The sequence below is a fragment of the Camellia sinensis genome, chromosome 12 (assembly GCF_055761805.1).
Source record: "Camellia sinensis isolate YWXY chromosome 12, ASM5576180v1, whole genome shotgun sequence".
Classification (NCBI taxonomy): domain Eukaryota; kingdom Viridiplantae; phylum Streptophyta; class Magnoliopsida; order Ericales; family Theaceae; genus Camellia; species Camellia sinensis.
Window position 1 is genome coordinate 153,264,624 of NC_138972.1, and position 15,342 is coordinate 153,279,965.

Consider the following 15,342-nt stretch of genomic DNA (forward strand, 5'->3'; position numbering starts at 1 on the left):
CTGGAGTTTGGTGCAAGGTTCTGAGAACAATTGCAAACAGAGGCAAGTTGGGGCATCGCGACGGATTTCCGAACGAGGAGACCGGGCATGCATGCACTCTTCTCCCTCTGAAGCTCCTGTTTTATTACTTTACTTAGCTAATTTGCTTAGCTAGTTAATGCTTTAGTTTTGTAATTAAGTAGTTAATGCGTTAGCTATTCAATTTGTTTTGTAACAGCTTAATTAGTTAGCTTGTTAGTTAGCTAGTTTTGTTGTGTAATAATTAGTTTAATTAGCTTAGATTAGCTAGTTAGATTTTTATTCAGACTCTCCCTCGAGAGGGCCAACTGTTGTAATAAGCGTGCATGTGTGTGATGCATGTCTTCCAACCCCAATTTCTTTCTCCATTTTACTTACCTGCTTTCAGTTGTTAGTTTTAGGTCATATTTTGTTTAGCATACCTTATGCTTCGCATGCGTGCATCATTCATCTGTATTGCATGCACCGGGCTCGGCGCATCATACTAATTGCATTGTATTTCAATTCCAATTTGAACACATGTACCAAGCTGCATTTCACATGACATCTTAGGATAGCGGAGCGTATCTAAGTTGCATTTTTGCATGTGTTGCATTAGCCATTTTAACATGAACTAGGATCATGCATGATTTCTAACTAGTTCTCTGTTTTGGTTTGGAGTACACTGTGAGTGTTTACGCTTTAGCATACTGCATGTGTGTTAGTGCTGCCATGTTAGCATGCTTGCCATGAGGCTAACTGCTTATGCGATTAACTGTCTGAATGCCTGTGGGTGAAGGTTGGATTTCTTGAATTGGAACAATTCATCAAATCCCTATTTTAGCCTACTTGCGAGTAGCAAACTCTAAACCGTTTTCAAACAAACGAATATGCAATGTTTTATTCCAATTTAGGTGATCTAGTTTATGCTTGTATGCTGTGCACATCACATAGTAATTCTAGGTTAATAACCGGAATAAAAACAAATGTGTTTTAAAAAACGTGATATCATGTTAGTAAAGGCCGATCTTTCGATCGGGCGAGTGGGGGTGCTCACTGCATGACCTTCCCCTCTAGTACCCAAGTTCCCAAGCCGACGCAATTTTGGTGATGACGGACACGTGGCCTTCGACATGAGTCAGGGTTTCCTAAATTCCCCCAAAATAAAATATTTTGGTGGCGACTCTGTATCTAGCAAAGCAGTCCATGTTTGACACTTCTTTATTAAAAATCAGTTTTCCAAAACAATTTGTCGGATTTGGACTCTTTGGTGATTTATCAATCTTGCATTGCACTTTGCGAGATTAGATTCAAAACCGTGACATTGAATCCAAACTGTAGTAGCTAATGAACAAAACGGATTTCGCGCCATTTCGCAACGCGGAGCCGTGACGTTCGAGCACGTCTAGAATAATTTTATTAGGTCTTCTACAAGCAACTCTAGATAAACATCTATGTTGTTGCCTGGTTGCTTTGGCCCTGGAATTAGTATTGTCAACATGATATTTCCCTTTGCCATGCATAACCATGGGGGAATGTTATATGTAACTAACATCACTGGCTAGCAACTATACTTTGAGCTAAGATTGGCAAAAGGATTAAACCCATCTATTGAAAGACCAAGTCTAAGATTTCATGGATCTGATGCAAAAGAAGGCCACTTTTGATTGATTGATTCCCATGCCAATGAGTCAACTTGATGTCTCATCTTGCCATTTTGGCTTTTGTGATAGGAGTGCCACGTTAATTGCTTTGCCCTTTCTTGTGACTTGAACATCCTTTTAAATCTTGGTATTATTGAAAAATATCGCAACACCTTCGCAGGAACCCCCTTTTTGATCTTCTTAATGCGTTTATCTACTTTCCAACATGAACAATTGCAATTCGGACACGTCTCCTTAAGCTCTAAATCTTTTCTAAACAAACAACAATCATTCACACAAGCATGGATTTTCTCATATCCTAGATCAAAGGCTTTGAGCATCTTTTTTGCTGAATATATAGATTCGACAAGCGTGTTTTCTTCTGGTAGCATATCGGACACTATTCGAAGAAGTTCATCAAAGCTTTCATCAAAATGATCATGTGCAGCTTTATGCTTGTATAAAGCAACAATTGTTGAGAATTTAGTGAACTTTGTACACCCTGGATATAAAGGACAGTAAATATCTTCTAATGATTGTGTTAATTCTCTCTCTCTCTACTTTTACTTGTAGACTTTGCAAAATCATCATCTTTAAAATGCACATCTCTAAACATCTTATATGTATCTGAAGTTTCAACATCTTCCTAATGTGACGATGCAATTAGTTGTTCCCTGTGAAGGAACCAAGAAGTATATTTAGGATCCATCCCTTCCATGACCAAGTGCTCGTACATAATCTCGCAAAATTGGTGAGAAAGATTTCGACAATTTCTACAAGGGCAAACAATCATTTCGGGATTCCCTACATTCACCTTAGCTATGTCTACGAATTTGCGTGCTCCATCTAGATAATCCTTCGACACTCTGATAATTTTACATCAAAATTTATTATTCCAATAAAATGACCATAAATTAACTAAACACATTCAGGATCATGTCCCATAGTAAATGAAACTAAGGAATTAACACTAAATTAGAAATATGAAGAGACGGTAATGGTGCAGCCCGTAATTGGATAGAAAATAATTATCCACTTTGTAAGCCTCTGGTGAAGCCCACAAGCCCATTGCATGGAAAGAAGACATTTTGGTCCAACAAATGATCACATTCATGAAATGATAGGAGTGGCAACGGTTGAATATAAATTAAAAACAACACTCTAAGATGGTTTAGTCATGTATAATAAGATGGTTTGATCGGTAGATGCAATTATAAGAAAAATGATATGATCATTGTAAACACATAGTTGACCCCAATTAATTAAGAGAGAAGTTTTGGTTTTATTTGGTTTAGTCCATCAGTTTTTGTGTTATATCAGTGGTACGTTTTATCTTTATTCAATTTAATTATAGTTTAGTGATAAATTAAAGATATCAGGTGTTTGTCATGTCAAGTTATAGGGAAGGTGCCATCAAAGCTCCAGGGATGGGACCTGACAAGGATATCTGAACATTACAACATAAAATTTACCTTTCCAAGAGGTTCATTGTAGTCGCCTCATCCAATACATCCTTGCAGTCACTAAGAAAATCTCTGAACTCTTATATGATTGAGTGGTACTCCGAACTATGATTCTCCAAAGCAGTGTCATCTTCAAGGAGAAGTTGATTGATCTAAAATAAAAATGTACAAACTAAAATTATCTTAAAATGGCCAATTGTCATGTAGCTATGAAGCACGGGTACTCCAAAAATGGTGACGTATGAGTACCGAGTACTTACCCGGTGCGGGTACGCATACTGGGTATAGCGAATACATGCTAGGTACAGCAAATATGTTTGGGTACGACATAGGTACATCAAGGTTTTTTTTTTTTTTTTTTTTTTTTTTTTTTTTTTTTTTTGCGGCTACTAGAGTTTGTTGCAACTTTTATTATTCTTCTTTCAACTTCAAAAATTGTCAAGTAATTTATTTCCAACATCCTTTACCCATGAGTCATGGTTTTGCTCTATTTTACATCATGTTTTAGACAATCAAAAAAGAAAAAGAAAAATAAATAATTATATAATTTTTTAGACAAGCTATTTTTTTTTTACCCATACCTTATTTTTTAAAGAATTTGTCGTCTCAGCATACACATATCGTACCTGTACCCACTCCCATGCTTCATAGTCATGTAGTTTATGATAAACATGATAAAAACACTCCAATAGATGTACAACTCGAGCACAATAATCACCAAACTTATTGCAACCACTAGCTTTGTTAAACGCATGTGAGAAAAAGTCTTGTAGTGTAAGGCATCAAATTAAAACAAAGCAGCAGAATAATAAGATAGATAAGTTATCTCGTAAGCAAAACCTTGTCCAGGTATAATTTAGTTGCCCATGGGAAAATCATAGTTATTTGGCATTTATCATCTTTTGCAAGATTATCAAGCTTCCACAATAAGAAAGTTCTCAAAGCATCCTGCAAGGAAGTAAATATATACATATATAAATTCAAAAACCACAAACCATATGAGCACATTGGTGCAAAACTATGTAAAGTAAAAAAAAAAGATAATCACGTTGACTTCAGAGTCTTTATTTGATAATAAAAAGAAGTTTCACTTAAACTATAACACTATCAACCTAAACTTCAGGAAGCAACGAAGCAATTGACACTCCACTTGTAGCCTCTTTTACCATGTTGAACACCATAATGTTCATGATAGTCAGACATGGATCTACATGGTAAAAGCTAGATATGGTAGTTGCAGCTTATAGCGATCCCGGTATTCCCTTTTGTTATTGAACTGTAATCCGGACTTGGTTCCGTAGATTTGTTGTTGTCTTATCCTCTTTTCTATCCCTTACTCTTTATCTTAGAGTTTTGGGTTGTGTTGGACTTGTTGGGAATAAGTTGGTTATGTTTCAAAACTTAGAATCTTTGCCTAGTTTTTGCGTCTCCGCTCAATCGGCTCTTTTGACGCTCGAGTGGGCCTTTGTTGTTGCTTATCCGCTCGAGCGGGGAGTTTGACGCTCGAGCGGGGACCTGTTCTGCAAAACTTCTGGATGGTTGTATCCGCCGCTCGAGCGGGGGTTTTCGCGCTCGAGCGGGAGTCTGTGAGTGACGCTCGAGCGGGGGTTTCCACGCTGGAGCGGGGCGACCTGTATAACGCACCGAGATTCAGCTTTTTGAATCACTTTTTGATTTCCTTTCTCTCTCTTACTTTTCCGAAAAGGCCATTGGAGAGCACCTCACTCTAAAACCTAACTTCTCTCTTAGGATTGATCTAGCTAGAGTGTTTTCCTCACCTTGGGCCTTTGTAAGAAGTGTGTTGATCATCGAGGGCTTCATTGTGATCCAAGAAATTGGGATTTGGAGCACTTTGATTTCGGGTCATCTTCTCTATTTGAGTTCTCCATTTGAGGTAGGGATTCTCCTTGTTCTTTTTCAATACTCCGTCTATAGATAGACATGTGGTTATTTTTGTATTGCATGAAAATTGTATCATGTTGGATTTGTTTGAAAATCATGAAATAAACCTAGGGTTGGTTGTGTGGAGAATGGTTTTGGCTTCATTGATTGTTGTCTTGGCTAATTAAAATATAAATTAGCATGTTGTAGTTAAATGAAGAAAAAGCCCTAAATTATATTTTGGTTGGGTAAATTAAAATAGGGGTTTGTTGACCATTGTGTGTAAATCTCTTTTGTCAAAATGAGTGTGGTAAGGGTGTTAATGCCTAAGGGATTAACCATGGCTTTGGAGTTGATTTTATGGAAACAAGATTAGTGGAGTTGGTTTTGTGATAACAAAAAGGAAATGGAATCATTTTTGTGAAAATGAGGGAAGCGTTTTCGAAATAAGTTTGAGAATTGGATTGTTGTATCTTGAGTGTTGAACACACATGTAGAAGTTGTATCTTTAACTACCATGTTAATATTGTTGTTGGGTTTGTGATTCATGATATTTGAGTCTTTCAATAGATGTACTAACTATATGCATCTAGAGGTTTGTCCTTGGTCATCGGTGGAGGATGACACGGTTGTGTAGAATTGTCGGGTATGCATTTTACCATTGATTAATTGAACATTGTATGTGATGAAGTGCTAGATACATTATATATATGTATATTTGCTCGGAAGGAGATAGTCATGTGTTCATATACTTTAACACATTGCTGGTGTCTTGATAGTTTATGTATATGCATTATACATGTTGGTTATGCCTTGATGTGCTGTGATTGTTGGTGTTATACCCCGCGCTTAGAATCAAAGGTACCGTTACCTTCTAGCTAGCGCCTGGAGAATTGACCGCGCTAATAATCGGAGGCACCATACCCTTCCAGCTAGCACCTGGTAAACTGGCTTGTTGTTAATGTTGTTGAGTGGGGTGTATTGTTGGCTTACTACGCACATAGCTAGTAGAGCGAAGTTGGTTGTAGTTATTTCAGTATATCTTTGGCTTACTAAACACATAGCTAATAGAGCAAAGTGGGATTCTTGTTGTTTCGTTGTAACTGAAAATATCATGGATTTGATTGGTTACAGTTCGGAGGACCGAGTTACTCCATTGGTTGATTGTATACATGTTGGTGGGTTGTAAATTTATATTTTTACAAAGATATGCATGTATAGTTATGATAGTAATGGAAACGAACCAAAATGTCATTTTTGTCTTTTGGAAAGTGTAGAGGAGAACGAATGTTTTAAAGATAAACATGTTTGAAATGGTACAGCTGAGTATGTATAGGAAATGGAAGAGAGTATCGGGCTTAGTGAGATTACTTCCAAAGTATTTGTTAATGTTATAAAAGATTGGGAATGGGGGTTAATGAAAGGAAAAAGGAAAGACAAACCACTTGTAGCGTTGAATGGGTTGTTTTCGAGAAAAGTTCATACATATATATTTTGTATAAACTGTCACATTACTATTTTAGTATGAGAATGAGTGTTCATGATTATATCTATCTGTAAGTTGTTATTGTTGGGGATCATGTTGAGTTCCCTACTGGACTATATGTTCATCCCACGTTGTTGAATCTTTTTCAGGTATTAAGCAGGTTGAGCTGCAAGATTTGGATCTACTTATTTACTGGCCACGGGGCCTCAGTTATGTTGGCGGAATGCCATTGTTATGAAAGGGTTACACCCTTCTTCTTGTACCTTAAGTGATGTAAGCCCAAGGGCAATTTATTAAGTATGTTCATGTAATATTTACTTTGCATACGAATGAGAGTATTGTTAATCACTTCTACGGATTGAATGCATGAGTTTACTTTCGCATGTTATCCTTGAAATTGAATTAAGTTAATGAATTTGGTAATGACTTCGAGTAATAAAAAGTGGGGCGTGACAACTATTTGAAAACGCCACATCAGATTTTTGAGAACAGACGAGTCACTAACACCCACGATTATGAGTCACTACATAATAACACAACTTAAAAAGGCTAAACTAGCTGATTAATGAGAAGTATAGACTTGGCTTTTTCAAGCATGTATGTGGCTATCCAAAAGGGAGCAACACTAGTCAAGTAAAGGCCAGGCTAACCAGCAAATATAATCATGACACTTGATTTGTTCGAGGAAAAGCATAGATGTGAACAAGGAGGTAGCTGCTATTGTGAAAAGAAATAGACCACACTATTTACGTATATGTGTATATATTCAACAAACTTAACATAGTGTAGATCAAAACCTTACCTGAACAGGAACTTGGGGTTCGTTTGGGAGTTGGCTTCTTGGCTAAAATATGAGATGAAAGTAAAGAAAGTGTTTGGGAATGACTTTTTGGCTTTTTACAAAAAAAAAAAAAAAAAAAAAAAAAAAGTATAGAGAAGGAAATGAATCTTTGACTTCTTTTGTATGGCTTTTTGGCTAATTTAGCCAATTGCCAAACAAGGCCTAATGTGGATTATGTATCAATATTGCAATGGTTACAAATATATCAATAGCTCAAACAGAAAAATAATATTCCCTGTTGTACGTTCTTTTCACATGACATAGAAAAATAAATACTCTTTGGACGTGATCTTAGCAGATAATAAACACTTGAAGAGGCTATAGGATGACATGATGAAAAGAAAGACCATCTAGAAGTGAAAAGACTCCACAAATTAAACTCAAGTAGCTATGCAACAAAATCACATGAACCTCATGGGCTCCTAATTTAGTGACATAGTTGTTGAACTCAACTGAAAGCTTTAGCTGTTAGAAAGGGGTCATTTTATTATAGTATATATATATATACAAAAACACAAATATCCTCAACACACCCCTCATGTGTGACTAGACTCTCCTCCATAAAGATGCCAAACACATGCAAGTATTATATTTATTTGGTAAACAATGAAGTTTGAATACAATATCTATTGTATGCTCTGTGATACCATGTTGAATTGTTGACCACCAACTTATCTAAAAACTTAAGTTGTTAGAGAGACGGAGAGGGGGGGATTTTATTATTTATATCCTCAATAATAGTATAAAGAAATTCAAACAATAGTTTTATTACAGATTTGTAGTTCATCTAGTGTGTAATTGCAACAAAATGTAACAGCCTTTGGCATGTCTATTTTTAGTCATAGTTAAATATAAGCAGTATGCACATAATTCTCAAAACGTGCTTACACTGAGCATAAATTGAAGTAAAGCATCACATATAACAAGGTCAAGATTAAATCAAAAGATTTTAGTTGAGAACAAAATAATCTCATACACAGAATAACAAAACATATAGTAATTTTTACGTCTAAGCCCAGTATTGTTTTTTTATAACTAAATTTTATTTAAAGGTGGCACCAAGAGTGGCGCAACCTCTGTATACAGGATGTATACAAAGAAAGCCTAAAACCCATAACTAAAACAGAGCTCTCATATACGAAGCACAGTATTATCACTAAAAACAAGATGCACCAAAAACTATACATGCAGATGCCTATCAATCGTTTGTATGAACCTGCAATAACACATCTCTAGAAGGGCGAAAGCAGAGGGTAACATAATTTACCTATTCATTTACACTAATAAACTTCAAAGTGATCTCTTCAAATGATAATATGTAATAAATCTGCAAAATGCATTCACTTTAGTTAAAAAAAAACTAGTCATCCTCCACTACATGAACAATATTACTCACTCAGATATTTACTTCAAATATATATGATAGTGACTTTCCAATGTCTATTTAAGTTCAAAAAGAAACACGTGCAATAAGAAAATTCTTAAATATACAAGCATAATAAAACCAAAACAAAATGGTAATTCTATAGCCACTCTAGTTTTGACCCGATATTTTATTATGTTCCGTACTCGGGTTTCATGGTTCAAAGTTGTTGCTCATCTCTTTTTCCCTTGTTGTTCCTTGGATTGGTCATTTGGATTGTAGTTGTGTGTTTGGAATAGGTTGGTTACTTGTTTTTCCAAACCTATGTTGCCCAGAATTATGCTCCTCCGCTCGAGCAGCCATTCTTGCGCTCGAACGGGCTTTGTAAATTTTGCTCCTCCGCTCGAGCGGCCATTCTCGCTCTCGAGTTGGCTTTGCAAACTCTCAGTATTTTTGCAGACCTGCAAATACTGGAAGAGTGCATTCTACCCTCGAGCAGCGTTTCCTATACTCTAGTAGGTGAACGCTCGAGCCCCCAATCTTGCGCTTGAGCGATGTCCTTTGTCTGCAAAACGTCTAAAAGTGTGTATTCGACGCTCGAGCGTCATTTCTTACGCTCGAGCGGAACTTTGTATCTGACGCTTGAGCGTCACTTTCCACTCTCAAGCAGACTGCGTGTATAACAGTCTGTGAAGATGACATTTTTCATCACTTTTTCATTCCTCTCTCTCTCTCTAAAACTCTCCAAAACCCTAGATCTTGAGTTTCTCTCTCTAAAACTCACATTCTCTCTTCTATTTCACCTAGATCCATTGGGTTCTTCACCCTAGTGCCTTTGAGAAAAAGGTAGAGCACGTTGTAGGCTCTCTTTCCATCCGAACAAAAGTGGGTTTCAGTTTCTTTGGAGTTTCAACCTTGCTTTGCTCGTCTTCTCTTCTTGAGGTGGACTCTCTACACCTTAATATGAGTTTTAACTTGGTTATAGGTGGTTGTGTGAAAATTGTGAGATTTGGGGATGCTTTGAGAAAACACAAGGTTTGGGTTCAAGTTTGAAAAGAGGGGTCTCTATATGGGTGTTATATAAATGATTATGACGTTTGGATATGAGGTTATCTTGTGTTAAAATAGCTAATTTTGGCCTTTGGGTTAATATTTAGAAAATGAGAAGCTTTGCCCTAAAATGTCTTGAATGATTATTTTGTATAAATAATGAAATTAGTATGGAAAATGTGAAATTGGGGAAATGTATAGATGAATGGTGTTGTTGGATTTGTTTAATCCCTCAGTTATGAAAATTGGATGATTTATCTGTTATAGAGATTGTATATCTATTTAGAAATATCTGCTTTGGAATATCGGTGGAGGATAGTCATGTTTGTTATAGACATTGCATGTGGATTAGGCGAATTGAAACTAATCCTTAACCATTATCATTGAACATGATTATGAATGATATACACTGTATATGTATGGTATTTGGGAGGAGAAAGGGGATGTACTCCATGTTTTGAGGAGAAGAAATGGATGGAATCCATTGAACTAAGTTGGCATGTGTTTCCAGGATGAAAGTCTCGAAAACCATTTGCATACATGGGTGCCGATTCCCGCAGACGAAATTTTCGTAAAATGGCAAATAGAAGTGAATGTATTTGTATGATAACTTTATTTGTTGGAAACTTATGAGGTGTAACCTCTGTTGATGGGTTAAATGCAGTGGATATATCTATTGAACCAAAATGAATGAATTGAGATGTGAGTTTGGCATAACATGGTTTTGGAAAGAGTTATAGAGATTTTGTCGTACGACAATGAACATGTACATCATATTTATATCTTGTTAGTTCTTATATATTGTGTTAGTATGTTTCTACTGGGCTTTGTCTCGCCCTACTTGGGAACCATTTTTAGGTGTTTGAGACATGCCTCTGCCGAGATAGCAGTTTGGGGAGATTTGGGAAGCAAGAGCTTCTTTACCTTTTATTGTATTCTTGTATAGCCAAGGGCTTCTACTGTGTTGAGCTAGGCTCACTTTTGTGTAACCAAGCAATGACTTGGAAAGATGTAAGTCTATAAGGCATACGACTAGTTGTTAAGTTTCAATTCTCTTATCGTTGTAACACATGATATCGATTCAGGATGAATATTCATGTATATCGCATGTGTTAACTTTTGTAAACGAACTCTGATGAATGAAAGTATTTTATTTCTATTATTCTTCTGCTTATGAGTTGGATTTATTGTATTATTTTGGGGGCGTTACAAATTCATTTTTGCATAGAAAGATGCTGCCCTGAGGAAATCCTCAGCAGAAAATGCAGCTTCAGCCTGCATCATGAATAGCTCAGTGATGAGCTAAAATAAATTCAAGTTCCATACGATTGTTTGTGGCCATAATCTAACCAACAAAAGTCAATAAGCCCAGACCTGTGCTAGATATACTTGATCTTTCTGGAATGGATCCAGACAATTTGCCAAAGCTGTTGCATACTCTTTCAAGTCCAGGTACACCATCCATATATTTCGGCCCTCATCATTTACAGACACCTTCTTTACAATCTCAAATTCATCATATGGAAATTTATTGGCACAAGATAGGGCTGCTACTATTTAAACATCCTAGTCATTGCATGTAGTATACAAAATTAGACAATAAGTTAAACATCCTATCCTACACTATGTAGGGGGCCATTTAGCTGTTTCATTTAGTTGATCTGTGTATATCACTTGTTGTAGGGTATGCCCTAAATGACCCTCTTGGATATGCCTTTCAAGATTTTTCTTACCTTGGACACTGACAGCACGTAGTACACAGTTATATCACAAAACAATGAAATCATCCCAACATACAAACCTGAAAAATAGAGTTCTGGTCAAATGCATAGAGCAATCCAGCGGAGGCATCATTGCATAATCCAATAACACCCCTTGACATTGATTCTTGTGTTTCATCAAACTGAAGTTCCTCTATGATATGTTCACTGATTCTATTTACAACCTAAAACACATAACAAAAACACAGCAAACATCTCTATAATGTTAGTGAGCAGGGGAACTGATGAACAAATATTGAAGTTAGTTCCCAACTTGTCCATCATCGTGGACAAAGAAAATGGAACGTTCTCAAGGATCCATCTGCTAAAACTTTATTAGTAGCAAATAATGAAGTTCATATTTACAAAATTGACAAGAAAATTCAAAATCATGTATGTGTAATTGTAAATATATGTTTATGTGCGTGCGCTGCACAGAAAATCGTACCTTAACCTTGTTTCTTAGGAGAAGCAGGAAATGAAATTCAGACACTGAACAGTCCAAAAGACCCTTGTTCTCCACAAAATTTTCATTTCCTCCTGATGAACTGCCCAACAGGTCTCCCAAAAGATTTAATAAGAAAAATGCTTCATAAGAGAACTATATTATTACCACATAAAGAATTAATACACTACAAGACCGAGGATGGACATAAAATGAACATTTTCTCAAGAGAGAGCAAAAGAAGTAGAGCCTAGTAAACAATAAATTCCAGAATTTATGCCTATTGTTCTGTTCACAAAAGGAAGCCAAAGTGATGAGACTTGAGAGTCATCTCCTACCTATGCTGTGCTCCAAAATTTAGGCCACCATGATAGATACTGGCTCCCGAAAGTCATGCAAAATGTACAGCTCTTCTTTGCTTGATAAAGAAATGTAGTTCACTGCAACATAGGCAAAAATGGACTTCGTTTTCAAAATACAAGAATATGATTATAAGAACAATATATCCACCCAATATGTGTAAAATAATAATTAATTTGATTACACAAAAGAGAATAAACCCTTACAACCTGTCTTCTTACCAGTCAAATACCAACATGACACCAATTAAGATTCAATTTATTAGTAAGAATAATGTATATCAATTATACAAACATGGTAAAAAAGATATGAGTCAATCTAAGTTTCACATAATAAATTAAAAGGCCACCAACTTCATCAGGCAAATTCCCCAACCCACCCACAAACCCCAAAAAATTAAATGATCCCCCTCCATTAATCAAATGGTGAAGAAATGATATTCTGAGATGACTTTAAAGGAATGAAAAAGCAAACCCTATTTTCCAGATTATTTCAAATTTAACAATATTCTCTATGTAACCGGTTCACTAAATTAACAGACAAACCAACTGATACAATGAACAAGGCATGGTTTAGTGCACCGCATTAAAACAACTGAAATAATCATACCAAGTTTGGCAACAAGAATGAACTCTTTGGTTTAGCAACTACATCTGATAGATCATAAAACTACCGTGGACAGCCTAAATAGGGTGAAGCTACACGTAGTTCAACAAACTAGAGGCCCCATGCAATGTCTTGCAGCCAACAGTGCAGTGAGCTTTTTGTCAAAACTCAAAAATAACTCATTAGTTCATGAATATTTGTAGATTTTAAACATCTGTATTTTGTACTCGATGCATATTACCAATTTTCATGCATGGGTATGAATATATGGGATAGTAGTTGTTAATGTACCTAATCTTAATATTTTTCTTGTTTCAAAAATGTATTATCTAGTTCTACAAGTTCCATGTGTCATAAATCTTCACTCCTTATGTTTCCAATAGCATAAACATTTATGTGTGACAATTATGCCAATGGATTACTTCCCATCAAGCTTTGAATGAAAATACGAACTAGATTAATTTGCAGTTCTCAATGAGTACAATATATGTTTCATATCATTATCTAAGACAATGCTATCATTAACTAATTTTATTTATATACTTTTTAGTAGCGTTTAAAACATGAACAAGCACAATGAGTTCATGGCAAAATAGGTAAAATGTAAATCCAAAGAAAATACAACAATAATAAAAGAAGCATCTAAAATTTATTATCTGTGTCCCAATAAAGTGAACTTCATTATATCAAAAGCACTTACCTATTTCGTATTTCACCAGGAAGTTCCATAAAATGCACTGGGCGATCAACATAACTAGCAAAAATAGTCTAGAAAATGCATTAGAATCAATAAGCATGAAATTTAAAATAAAATGTATTAATCACAAAGAGCTATAAGACAAATAAAACATCATCTACAAGCTAGGGACAAATGCATGGAAGGATGCATTCCTGAGAACCACGAATATATCCACCTAAATAGGTGAGCTACTGCAAAATTATGAGTTTAAAGCAACAATTAAATAAATTACTTAATGCAACCTTACAGACCTGATAGATGAAGAAATGGATGCTTGGGAAGTGAGCTTAAAAAATCCAAGGAGAATATATTAGTGTACCTCCCTATCAACTCTAAGCCTAACTAGGATGGGAGATTAAAGAACCTCAGAGCAAACACTTCACTACTTTCTATAAGTGAAACAGATGCTTGACCTTCTGATTACAAATTAGAGAAACATTGTTGAGGTATCAGGGCAAGATCTCAAATAGACAAGCACCTAAGAGGAAGAGGGCTATAGGGTCTGGAAGCCTTGGTCAAGCCAAAGCCCCTTGATCTGCAGTCTCAACTACTGTGCCACTACTTTTCAATTCTTAACATATAGAATAAGATCACAGAAATAGGATTTCTCTTTGTGAAGTTCGAAGACTCCCAATATTTAATATGTGGTCCAAGGGAGAATAAGCTTGCATAATCATTTATAAAGCAATGAAAGGTTAAAGGTTGACAAAATATAACCCCTAAAAGGTTGAGCATAATCATAATCATTTCTTAGCATTTATAGAGCACTAGAAGTTGAAGGTTGTCAAAAATATAACCTCTAAGAAAAATGTTAAAGAAAATAGAAAAGTTCTAATAAATCTATGCAGCGGTAAGAGAGAAAATTATGTATTATTTATCTCAATTAGAAATTGCTTCTCACATTGATGTAGGACACATAAATAAACAACATACACTGCAAGAGGTTTAGAATGGCCAAACCTAAGGAACGCATGCAAAAGATCTAAGCTAATGAAATAGTATCAACACTAGGTGTAGCAAGCCCGCGGGGGGACCTTCGCTGCTACAGTTCGGACTCGCGATTTTTGTTGTCGCGGTTCTTAATTTGAACCAAAGAGTCCAAATCTGGCAAATCGTTTTGAGAAACAGATTTTTGAAAAAGTAGTGCCAAACATGGACTGCTTTGCCAGAAACAGAGTCGCCACCTAAATATTTTTAAAATGGGGAAATTTAGGAAACCCTGACTCGGTGCCGAAGGCCACATGTCCGTCATCACCGGAGTTGTCTCGGCTCTGGAGCTTGGGTACGATCGGGGAAGGTCAGCTATGAGCACCCCCTTTCGCCCGGTCCGAAGACCGGCCTCTACTAACCATGATATCCGATTTTGAAAACGTTATGTGTTCTTATTCCATTTATTAGCCTAGAATTACTATGTTATGCGCGCAGCAAACAAATATAGACTAGATTGCCTAATTTGGAAAGAAACATTGCATATCCGTTTGTTTTGAAAATACTTTGAAATTTCCTACTCGCAAGTAGGCTAAAACACGGATTTCAATGAGTTTTTCCAACTCAAACAATCCAACCTTCACCCACAGTCATTCAAACAGTTTAACACATAAGCATTTAGCCTCATGGCAAGCATACTGTCATGTTAACATTCACACACATGCGAGATGCTAAAGCATAAATACTTACATCGTACTCCGTGCCAAAACAGTAAACTAGT

General features: G+C 36.1%; 1 pseudogene; it reads right to left on the reverse strand.

Moving 5' to 3' along the window:
- Positions 1–1,630: 1,630 nt before the first annotated feature.
- The window catches only part of LOC114273332 (vacuolar sorting protein 18-like), a 36,977-nt pseudogene continuing 23,265 nt past the window's right edge, over positions 1,631–15,342 (reverse strand).